The sequence below is a fragment of the Notamacropus eugenii genome, chromosome 1 (assembly GCF_028372415.1).
Source record: "Notamacropus eugenii isolate mMacEug1 chromosome 1, mMacEug1.pri_v2, whole genome shotgun sequence".
NCBI classification, from domain to species: Eukaryota; Metazoa; Chordata; class Mammalia; order Diprotodontia; family Macropodidae; genus Notamacropus; species Notamacropus eugenii.
Genome location: NC_092872.1, coordinates 162,229,433 through 162,242,086, shown reverse-complemented (window position 1 = coordinate 162,242,086; position 12,654 = coordinate 162,229,433). Strand labels below are relative to the sequence as shown.

At 38.8% G+C, this 12,654-nt stretch overlaps 1 pseudogene; it reads left to right on the top strand.

Annotated features, from left to right (window-relative positions):
• The first annotated feature begins 749 nt into the window (after positions 1–749).
• Positions 750–12,363, top strand: LOC140509563 (fructose-bisphosphate aldolase A pseudogene; annotated as a pseudogene).
• The last annotated feature ends 291 nt before the right edge of the window (positions 12,364–12,654 follow it).

Sequence of the window (12,654 nt, the reverse complement as noted above, 5' to 3'; positions counted from 1 at the left end):
ATTTGAATCTAGTAAAGAAGATAATATATGCAAATAACTATAATATAGAATAAAATATTCTTATCAAATGTTCTATCATACAGCACACAATAATAGTAATAATTACTACTACTACTACTACTACTAGTACTGCTACTACTACTGCTACTACTGCTACTACTACTACTATTACTACTACTACTACTACTACTACTACTATTACTACTACTACTACTACTACTACTACTACTACTACTACTACTAAGGCAGGCTAGGGAATTGCATTCTACCCAAGAATAATGTGATAACGAATATAGGAATGGGAGAAGGTTTAAGACCCCTGGGCTCTTTTCCTTTAATTCCTAGGCCATTCAGACACATCACAACAATGTCCTGGAAACAATAAATTTACTGTTTGGTCTTTCTACTGAATGTATCAACTTGTATAAATTAAACTATTACAATGAAAATAAAATGTATAGTAATTTAAATAAGATTATCATTTTAGAGGCCATCTAGTCCAAATGTTTAGATTTTATGGATGAGCAAACCGAGGCACATAAAGGTAAAGTGACCTGTCCTAGGTTACACAGGCAAAATGGCAAAATTAAAATTTGAACCCAGGTCTTCTGACTCCAAATCTAGCACTTTTCCCACTAGTCTCTACTGGTTCTAACAATTAATTGGTCAATAAATATTTATTAAACATCTACTATGTACCATGTTCTGTGCTAAGTGCTTCAAGACAAAGAAAGCTATTCCTTGCCCTCATGGAGCTTAAATCGAATGGGGAAGCCAGCAGACAAGAGGAAGCAGACAAGTGGGAGGAGGTCAGGGAAGATGGTATCCATGGGGATAGTTCATGGTGGAGTCCAGTCCAAGAATGCAGCTGCTGGGAAATGAAGAATTCCCTGGCCTGGGAATGGAAGCTTTGGGACAGGTTCTTTGCTCTTCTCTCTAGCCCTCCAGTCAGAGGGTCCAAGGGTATTGGGGGTGCTGATGAGGTGTGAGTACCAAGGCTATGTAATCTCCCAGGTTGATGAGTTTCCTCGTGATGGTTTCCTGGGGGCATGATCATAATAATCCAGTCCAAGAGAATGTGCTGGTGGGAAAGGAGGTAGTGGTTGGTGTAGGAGCCCTCTTTAAATGGGAAGTTTTCGCAAAATAAACGTGTATAAAAGAAAGCGCAGATGCCGTTTGTGTGAAATCTTTCTAGTCTCAGCTGAAAACATTAATATTTAATTCTTATTTTAAATTTTAATAGTTAACATAAATATTAATGTGCTCTTCTAAAGGTTATATTCAAAGACAATAACCAGAAATTGCTGACCTCTTGACTCGGAATAAATGAGGACGGTGATGAGAGGAAGAGGAAGAGTAAGTATGTACTCATGGAAACTGAAGCTGGAGGGCCAGTTTGTGTACCTGGTTCTGGGATTGGGAAACAGAAAAAAGAGGAAACCTAAAAAGGGGTCTAAGGTAGGTAACGAGGGAAAACTGAGTATGGAATCGGGAATGTGAAAGAGAGGAAAGGAAAGAATGGCTTTTGGATGATGCCAAAGGGCAGGAAATATGGGAGAGTTGAGGCAGGTTGTGAGATTTGGAAAGTGGAAAGGATGGTGTGAAGTGTATCTAAGATCTGTGTCTTTAACATGACTCCAGGAGCAACAGAGAAATATTATATCAGCTTGGAAGGACTCTGACCTTGTTAATGAGTTATCTTGATTGGAATAAAGGGCAGATGAAAGAAAATCACTTCCAATGAACTCTGCTTTTCTCCTCCAAACAGAGTTTTCCACATAACCCAGGATTTAGTGGGAGATAATCCAATGAGGAAGGTGTGAATGGAGCGCCATCACAGGACAAAAGAAGGATGGGGTGTCAGGCCCAGAGTCAGGAAGATTTGTCTTTGTGATTTCGAATCTGGCCTCAGACACTAGCTTTGTCACTAAAGTTTTCACATCAGTAAAATGAGCTGGAGAAGGAAATGACAGAACACTCCCGTATCTTTGCCAAAAAAAACCCCCAAACTCTAAATGGGATGATGAGAAGTTGGGCATAGTTGAAAAAAAACTGAACAACCACAAAGACCAGACAATGTCAATGATGACAACAATACATCTGTACAACATTTTATAATTTTTACCTCATTTTCCGTATATCATCTCATTTCATATCCAAGAAATTACTTAAAGGAATTTAAATATTGGAACATTGGGCAGTAGTGACCTTTAATCTGTCATCCAGAGAGGTAAGATCTTTTTTCATACCAAGCAAAAGTTGACTGTCTTTTAGACGTTGACCTTTCCAAACAACAAGGCTACTCTCACCATCTTTTCCTACCAACTGTTGTTAATGAGATGCTGTTCCTTGAGTTAGCTTCCAGATTGCTTGATATTCCAGCTAGCATTTCCCTGGTTATTGATGGAGAGACAAAGTTTGCCTTGTAAAGAAGACTGAAAGACAAACAGAATAAAAGAAATAAATACCACAAAAAATGTGTGATGCTTCTCTCATAAGCTGAGATTGAAACAAGCAAAGAAAAACTCTAAGACCTAATGATTTGGCTCATTCTGTTCCAGGAGGGCTGAGAATAAAAGAGTATATTAAAGCCAGACTTTCCATGGACTTTAAGAAGTGATAGAGACAGGGACTCATCCTATTTATTTTAATAAGATTGTAAAGTCTTTGTGGGCAGGCATCTCATCTTACAGGATAATCTGGTGGTAGTGAGAGAGTTATAGTGGAAGAGAAGAAGCCTGAAGGCTGGGTGGCCATTTGGAAGCTTGGTGGCTAATTATTTACTCTGGAAGTAAGAATTATCAGTCCCCCATTAGATTGTGGAGTTCAACATTATAGTCTACTCTACACTTTTTTTTAATCTGCAAAGATTGATAGCTTTATTTCTTCATTGCCCATTCTTATTCCTTCAATTTCTTTTTCTTCATTTACTGTTTTTTAAAATATGTAAATAAATAAATAAATAAATTTTAGTTCTTAACATTCACTTCCACAAGAATTTGAATTCACAATTTTCTCTCCATCTCTCCCCATCCCCCACACCAGGACAACATGCACCCCATCCACCCCTTCCTCCAGTCTGTCCTCCCTTCTATTACCCACCCTTCTTCCATCCCCCTTCCCCTCTATTTTCCTGTAGGGCAGAATAGATTTCTATACTCCATTGCCTGTATAGCTTAATTTCCAGTTGCATGCTGAAACAATTTATAACTTTCATACTTAAAACTTTGAGTTCCACATTCTCTCCCTTCCTCCCCATTCATCCTCATTGAGAAAACAAGCATTTCAGTATAGGTCATACATGCGTAACAATGCAAAGCATTTCCATAATAGTTATGTTGTAAAGGACTGACCACATTTCCCTCTGTCCTACCCTGCCCTCCATTTATTCCACTCTCTCCCTTGACCTCTCCTCCCATGATAATGTTTGCTTCTAATTATCCCTTTCCCCAATTTGCTGTCCCTTCTATTATCTTCCCTCTCCTATCTTTTTCCGCCTTGCCATCCTGTAGGGTAAAATAGATTTCCACATCCAATTGAGTATGTATTCCCTCCTTAAGCCAAATCCCATGTGAGTAAGGCTCAATTATTTCCTTTCATCTCCTCCTCTTCCCTTCCATTGTAAAAACTCTTTCTTCCTTTTTTTATGTGAGATGATTTGTTACATTCTACCTCTCCGTTTCTCTTACTCCTTGTATATTCAATTCAACAGTAAATTTTATTTTTTTAGGTATTTTTCCTTCATATTCAGCTGACCCTGTTTCCTCTCTCTCTCTGTGTGTGTATACATATATACACATATGTACACACACATACACTCATGTGCATATACATACTTACACCATATATAACATACACATACATACATACCCATACCCACCTACATACATATATTCCCTCTAACTACCGTAATACTGAAAAAAATCTCATGAGTTACAAATAACTTCTTTTCATGTAGGAATGTAAATAATTCAACTTTAATGAGTTTCTTAAGGCTTTTCTTTCCTGTTTACCTTTTCATATTTCTCTTGATTCTTGTATTTGAAAGTCAAATTTTCTATTCAGTGCTGGTCTTTTCAACAAGAATGCTTAGAAGTCCTCTATTTCATTGAAATTTAATTTTCCCCTGAAGTGTTATATTCAGTTTTGCTAGGTAGGTGATTCTTGGTTTTAATCCTATCTCCTTTGACCTATGCAATATCATATTCCAAGCCCTTCAATCCCTTAGTGTAGAAGTTGCTAACTCCTGTGTTATCCTGATTGTATTTACGTAATACTTGAATTGTTTCTTTCTAACTGTGTGTAATATTTTCTCCTTGACCTGGGAACTCTGGGATTTGGCTACAATATTCTTAGGAGTTTTCCATATGGAATCTCTTTCAGGAGGTGATTGGTAAATTCTTTCCATTTCTATTTTACCCTCTGGTTCTAGAATATCAGGGAAGTTTTCCTTGATAATATCTTGGAATATGATGTCTAGGCTCTTTTTTTGATCATAGTTTTCAGGCTGATAATTTTACAAATATTTCTCCTGGGTCTATTTTTCAGGTCAGTTGTTTTTACAATGAGATATTTCACATTGTCTTCTATTTTTTCATTCTTTTGGTTTTGTTTTGTAATTTTTTGGTTTCTCATAAAGTCATTAGCTTCCATCTGCTCCTTTCTAATTTTTAAAGAACTATTTTCTTCAGTGAGCTTTTTAACCTCTTTTTCCATTTGGCCTATTCTGCTTTTTAAAGCATTCTTCTCCTCATTGGCTTTTTGGACCTCTTTTGTCATTTGGGTTAATCTGTTTTTAGAGGTGTTATTTTCTTCAGCATTTTTTGGGTCTCATTTAGCAAGTTCTTGACTTGCTTTTCATGATTTTCTTGCATCACTCTCATTTCTCTTCCCAATCTTTCTTCTACCTCTCTTACTTGATTTTCAAAATCCTTTTCTGAGCTCTTCCATGGCCTGAAACCATTGCATATATTTTGGAGTTGTTGGATGCAGAAGTCTTGACTTTGATGTCTTCCTCTGATGGTATGCTTTGTTCTTCCTCATCTGAAAGGATGGAAGAAAATACCTATTCACCAAGAAAGTAACCTTTTATTGTCTTATTTTTTCCTTTTTCTGGGCATTTTCCCAGCCAGTTACTTGGCTTTTTACTCTACACTTTTGCATGCTTTGAATTTTTCCACTCAATATTTGTCTACATTCTTCTCCTATGATGCTTAATAAAGACCTATACTACACAAAGGGACAAATGCTTGAATAAAAAGACTTTGTATTTAATTTCTAAAATTATTAGGGTTTTACCATTTCAAGTACTATGTCCAGTTGACTGTCCCAGGTTGACTCATATTTTACTGATAATAATCAGGATATAATCAGTCATAATAATTGTAATAATAATAGTTAACATTTATATATTACTTACTATGTGTGTGCTAAGTGTTTTACAATTTTTATTTCATTTGATCCTCATAAAAACCCTGGGAGGTGGGTGCTGTGATTAGCTCCATTTTACAGATTTTAAAGCTTTGATTCTCTTTCTGGTTTAACCAGGGACTGTTGTTGCCTCTAGGGGTGTGAAAGGAATGAGAAGAATCAATCAATAAGTATTTCTTGAGTGATTACTCTGTCATCACCAGTATGTTAGATGTTGTGTGAGATATAGAAATCTGAGGCATGGTCCCTGCCCAGATTGTGTGTGTGTGTGTGTGTGTGTGTGTGTGTGTGTGTGTGTGTGTGTGTGTGTGTGTGTGTGTGTGTGTGTGTGTGTAAAGGAATATATATCAAACCGAAGTAATTACAATAAAATGGATCATAATTTCCAGTTCCAGAGTTCTATGGCTCTTTACAGATATAGATGAAGGGAAGCAGAATTTAATCAAGAGTATGAGTAGTGGCATTTTATAAATGTTCCAGAGAATTTGAGCAGTCTGGGAAAGCTTCATAGAGGACGTAGGACTTAAAAAGAGCCTGAGGAAAGGGAAAGGGAAAGACAATAATATTTGCTGTTGTACAACATTTGTAAAAGGTTTTTGAGTTCTTGGATTAGATGTATTATGGAAATCAATCTCCCAATAAATACTGTATCCCAAAGTTATTTGTCCACTAAAATCCATGATTTTACTGTGGATCTTTATTCTTTGTCCATGGCAAAGCAAAGTCTCTGCCAATGGTCAGAGTAGCTATTTGCAAGCCTGATGCAAAACAAACTCTTTTACTATTGAACCTAGCTCTCCAGTTTTATCTGTGGCAGAAGCCAAACCAAATCAAATTCCTATAACCATGTTAATCTGTTCTGCAATTTTAATGACTTTTCCCCTTTCAATCAGCAGATTGCCATCTGCTTTTTAGCAAGATCACAGCTCTACTTGCTTAATCAGCTAGGCTCTGCAATTGGAAATATGTCAGTGGGAATGCTGAAATGAATGTTCATTAACATGTCTTCTTTTTTTTGTGACTCAGAGGGATTGCTTGTCTCCAAACCACTCTAGATCCCTTAACAGGAATGGTGACAAGCATATGGCTGGATGTCAGTAAGGAATTACAGTATCATGTACTTATAACAGTGCTCATGTGTGAGAAACATGGACTATATCCCTGGGCTTTAAAACTCCAAATCAATCTTTATAATAGCTAAGGATTGGAGACTAATATTCTTATTTTAGAACTGAGGACATACGATGCACAATCACATGACCAGGGTTATTTAGGCGTTGAAGAAAGTTCTGATATAAAGGATACTAGCTGATAGGCCATTTTGTTCATGCAGAACCTATAACCACATAAAAAGCCCTTTTCCTTTCATGTATGTACTTAGCTGTGCTAAAAAAATCGTGGAAGGATGGGATTCTTTCATTGTCTCCCAGCTTTGTTGCCATTGATGTCTGAAATTGGAGTTGAGAACTCTGGCACAATCCTTTTTTCCATCTTTATTGTCTCTTGGTATTTATCAACATTTCTAGTGATGACCGAATTCAGAGAATCAGGTCTCTCTAGGCACTTTAAATGAACCCATTAAATGAATCCACCAACCCATCCATCAGCAGGGGACTTTGTATGTACTTTGACCTTATGTTAAGCATTAAGTGCTCTCCAAAATGTGCCCCATAGAAGTTTTAGGTGACCCACACTTGTCTTTCTGAAAATCTCTGGGCCTTCTTGATTCCTCTTTCTCTGACATATATTTCTGATGTGGTAGATCTGGATTAGTTACAGTAAGTGTGAGTGAAAGACTGGAGAAGAACAAATGAAAGAGTGCCAGTGTTAGGATAGCAGCAGGAGGCTTTTCACTTAAAAGTTTCTCAGGAATGAATTGTACCCCTCTGTGAAGACACATGTATTGTTGGTAAATCACATTTAAATGTATTTGTGGACTTCCCAACTGTCTTGATGCATTGTTATAGCACTGTGGGGCAGAAGCCTGTCCCTGTGGAAATTCTTTCAGAAGGCATTTCCAGATAGACAAAAAGGTCTCACAATCACAACTAGAGGACAGAATGATACGGAGAACCTCCCTAGGACTGTTTATATGCTTGGACATTATCCATATTTCTGCACCTAAGATCTATTTAGGAGCACACAGTATCTTGGCTATAGGGGACAGTCATTGTCTTGGTCATACATAAGTCTTTTTGAAAAATATTTTATTTTATTTTAAATTAACAGGAGTTCATTTTATTTCCCTGCCACTGACTCCTAATAAAAAAAAAACCCAGAAAAAAATTGCTCCCAGCAAATAAGCATAGTCAAGCAAAACAAATTCCCCCGTTAAGCACGTCAAACACTATATGCCAGGCTTCATCTTGTGTTTGTCACCTCTCTGTCAGAAGGTTGGCTGCATTCTTCATCATTACTTCTCTGGAATTATGGTTCATCACTGCATTGACAAGAGCTCTTAAATCTTTGTTTTTCCAGTGTTGTTATTGTATAAATTGTTTTCTTTGTTCTGTTAATTTCACTCTTTATCACTTCATACAAGTCTTCCCAGATTTCTTGGATAACATCCCTTTTTTGACCAGAGTGTTTTTCAGATGACACACAGACCAAGGTTTGCAGCAGGACTCTGGCTGACATTTTCCTCAAAATTAGATGGAATGTAATATCTTTGTTTCTCTGCCAGTTTTAGCTCATCATGATGATTAAGTTTTTTGATTAATATTAGCTTTTATATTCTTCCCCCAACCCTAGACTCCCTGTGTTACAAATTCAGCAGGTTCATAGCTCATGTGGTGATTTTTCCTGTGTATGTTTGGGCCTCTAAATGGGGAGGAATTCCCCTACTGAACCTAGGAGAAAGGGGGAGGAGTTCAGCAAGTGTAAACCTTTTCTCAGCCCAGTGTCAAGAGGAAAAACTTGTCCAGGCAAGAGAGTTTCCTTCTTCATTTGGAGTTCCTCAGATATAAGAGGAGGTAGTGAGTCACTCCACCAAGGGAAAACAGCCATCATGACTCCCAACTCCTGGAGAATGCAGCCAGCAAAAAAGCTTGATAACTGGAGTAGAAGAGGAGGAAGGAATAGCTGGTAATGATAACAAGACTGAACCCTCTCAGGCTGGGAAAGGAGTGGAAGAATGGCTCCTGTAACGTTTCACATACTTATAATTCAGATACTCATACTCAATCATTTTCTGAATTGCATGTAAAGACAGAAAATATAACTCTGAAAAGATTCAAGGTAGAAGGTACATTTGTAAGGTAATCGTGGTTTGTCACTGATCTGATTGTCTTTCCTGAAAGCTATGAATACGGTGGAAGGACAGGGGAGAAAGCAGTTTTTCTTGGAAGACATTACTATACTGTTCCTATCCCTGATAATTTCTTTTCCTCTTTTCCCCTACATTGCAAATGCATTTTCCACCAGTGGATTTATCTGACCTTTGGGAAGCAATGGATGATCGAATTTTGTCAGAGAATCTGAGGACTTAGAAGCATTCGTTTCTCAGTGCTCAATAGTATACATTGGCTTTTTATAAATGTTGGAGATGGGCAGTGTGGAAAGGCAATATCCACTCTTCATCCCTTTCTTTGACTTCTCTCTCATATATTCCAAACCATCTGGCTTTTCTGGTTTAAAAAATTCCTAACAATGTCCCAGTTTCTCCTTCCCTCCCCTCCTCCACCCCAGCTTCGTATTACTATTGCACACCATTCTTGAAGCAGATGGATACTGAAAAAGAATCAGAAATAATTATTCAGTCTTTAAAACCTGGTGAAGATATCCATGTGGTGCAAACCCTCTCTAAACCTAGGGGACCACTGGGCATGAAGCAGGCCATAGTAAAAATGTTCCAGTGTCTTCTAGAAACTCAGAGTTTATTGTATCATGAGTTCAGCCTGACAGCAATCTGACCCGTTGAAATAAAGACTATGCCAATGATCTATCTAGCCTCAAGAAGTGGATGCTCACGCTTCTGGATAGTTCCTGAGATGCCCCAGTCAGTTTCTGAGGAAGTCCTTTGTATTTTTCAAGTAGGTTACAATAAGGGAGGGAAGAAGACAGATTTTGTGTGTGTGTGTGTGTGTGTGTGCGCTTGCACACATGTGCAAGCACTGTTTCTTTATGGTTGTACCTTGGTTTTCTGCTGATTTCTGCATTCTCCAGGGGTTGGGAGTCATGGTGGCTGTTTTCCCTTGGTGGAGTGACTCACTACCTCCTCTAACAGCACAGGTAGGTTAAGAAATTAAAAAAATATTAATACGTTGATCTCATATTTGTCAGTACTGGCAATAGCATACTATAAATTTGCCTATATTTTCAATTAAGTTCCATAAATATTTTTGGAGTACCTACTATGTGCAAAGTACATGGATGAAGACATGAGATATAAATGGAAAGAGTTCTAAGAAGCTTACATTCTTTTGAGGAATATATAACAGTTTTACAGACAAGTATATACAAGGTCTATAAAAGCATCATTTCAAGAGGTAGAGAGGGCTAACAATTTTTTTGGGAGGGGGATGAAATCAGGAAAGGCCTCATATATTATCTAGAACCTGAACTGGGCTTTGAAGGAAGTTGGGAATTCTAAGGCAGTCAAGTGGCACAATGGATAGAGTACTGGACATGAAGTCAAGAAGAGCTAAGTTCAAATCCTACCTCAGAGACTGTGTGAATATTACTAACTCATTTAACCTCTTTCAATCCAAGTTTTCTCATGTATAAAATGGGGATAAATAGCTTAACACTCAAATGGCTATGAGCATTAAATGATATAACATATATAGTGATGTGCAAATCTTAAAGGGCTATGTAAGTGCCAGCTATTTTGGTTAATTAGAGGCAGAGCATTCCAGACATGGGGAATAGCCTGTTGGAAGGACTGGACTCAGGAGATGTGATATCATATATAGGGAATACTTACTAGGTCAGTTTGATTTGAGATGAAGAATCTGTAAAATGGAGTAACATTGGCAATGCCAGAGGGGAACCTAATTTTTGAAGGTTTTAGCTGCCATTCTGAAGACTTTATACCATTTTTTCTAGAGGCCATAGTCACCAAATTTTTTTTTATTTTTGGGTAAATGACACACTCATGTCTGTGTTTTAGGGATGCTAATTTAGCAGCTTTGTGAGGAATAGCTTGGAGAGAAGGAGAGACTGAGAAGAGGAAGTGCACTTTGGAGATTAGTTGCGTACGTGATGAGGGCCTGAACTAGTTTGTATATCAATGTCTATAAACCCTTGGAGAACAGGATTGGGGCATCTTCATATTTTCCCCCAAGCATTCTGCTTCCTCCCTATTGGTGGCCTTAAAAATAATCAGAGTTGATGTCATCCTACTGTTAGTAGTAGGAACCAGGACTTCTGGCTTACTTCTCTTCCTTTCTCATCTATCTATCTATCTATCTATCTATCTATCTATCTATCTATCTATCTATCTATCTATCATCTATCTATCATCTATCTGTCTATCTATCTATCTATCATCTATCTATCTATCTATCTATCTATCTATCTATCTATCTATCTATCTATCTATCTATCTATCTATTTACTCCTCCTCTTTGAGGAGGATTGTAGATAAAGGGATTGGTACAAAGAAACTTGCAGGGAAATGCTGAGTCTTATCAAGAGACAGTGGGGGCAGAAGTTTGGTTCTTGACCAAAAGAGGTCTGCTTTCTGCTGGAAACTACCAGCCCAGCCAAAGAAAACATACCTTACCAATACTAAGCATTGACACCAGAGCAAAAGAAAGAACTGTCTGATATAGCTCACCGAATTGTTGCTCTGGGCAAGGAAATCTTGGTAGCAGATGAGTCCACTGGTAGCATTGCAAAGCAGCTGCAGCCCACTAGAACTGAGAACAGAGGAAAATTGGTGCCTCCATAGGCAGTTGCTTCTCACAGGAGATGATCGAGTGAACCCCTGTATTGGAGGTGTTATCCTTTTCCATGAGACACTCTACCAGAAAGCTGATGATGGTTGTCCCTTCTCCAAAGTCATGAAGGATAAGGGTGGCATTGTGGGCATCAAGGTGGACAAAGGTGTAGTGCCTCTGGCAGGGACCAGTGGTGAGACTACCACCCAAGGTCTGGATGGGCTGAGTGAGCACTATGCCCAGTATAAGAAGGATGGAGCTGACTTTGCCAAGTGGCATTGTGTACTGAAGATTGGGGATAATACACCTTCCTCACTTGTCATCATGGAGAATGCCAAAGTGCTGGCCCGATATGCTGGCATTTGCCAGCAGAATGGCATTGTCCCCATCATGGAGCCAGAGATCCTCCCTGATGGAGAACATGATCTGGAGCGTTGTCAGTATGTCACTGAGAAGGTCCTGGCTGCTTTCTACAAAGCTCTGAGTGACCACCATATCTGTCTGGAAGGGACCTTGCTGAAGCCTAACATGGTCACCCCTGGCTATGCCTGTATCCAGAAATATTCACATAAGGAGATTGCAATGGCAACTGTAACTGCCCTTCGCTGGACTGTGCCTCCTGCAGTCACTGGTATCACCTTCCTCTCTGGGGGTCAGAGTGAAGACGATGCCTCCTTCAACCTCAATGCCATCAATACTTGCCCCTTGCACAAGCCATGGGCCCTGACCTTCTCTTATGGCCAAGCCCTGCAGACCTCTGCCCTCAAGACCTGGGGTGGAAAGAAGGAAAATGTCAAAGCTGCCCAAGAAGAATATATCAAGCGGGCCATGGCCAGTAGCCAAGCTGCTCAAGGCAAGTATACTCCAAGTGGAAAGTCAGGAGCTGCAGCCAGCGAGTCTCTCTTTATCTCTAACCATGCCTACTAACTTAAGTCAAGGCCTTCCAGCTGGGTATGCCCTAACACTCCAGGCCATCCCTCACAGCCCAGGAAGAGGCTGAGATCCTAGAGCTTTGTGCTGACCTCTCCCATCACTCCTAATCTGTGTTATTATTGCTCTCTGGTGAATCTAGTGACCCCTCCTCAACCCACTTTTTCCAATAAATAACTATTGAACAAGGAAAAAAAAAGAGACAGTGGAATTGGCTACCAAAATGTGTCATTTTCAGCAAATACTTTCCTCTTTATGCAAACCAATTCCTCATTTCCCTCTTTCTAGATGGACATGATATAGAACAAGTGGAATTTTGCAGTAATTCCTTTAAGATGCTTTTTTATTGCATCATAGATTCCTTTGGAAATCTGGTGAAGCTTATGGACCCCTTCTCTGAATAATGTTTTTA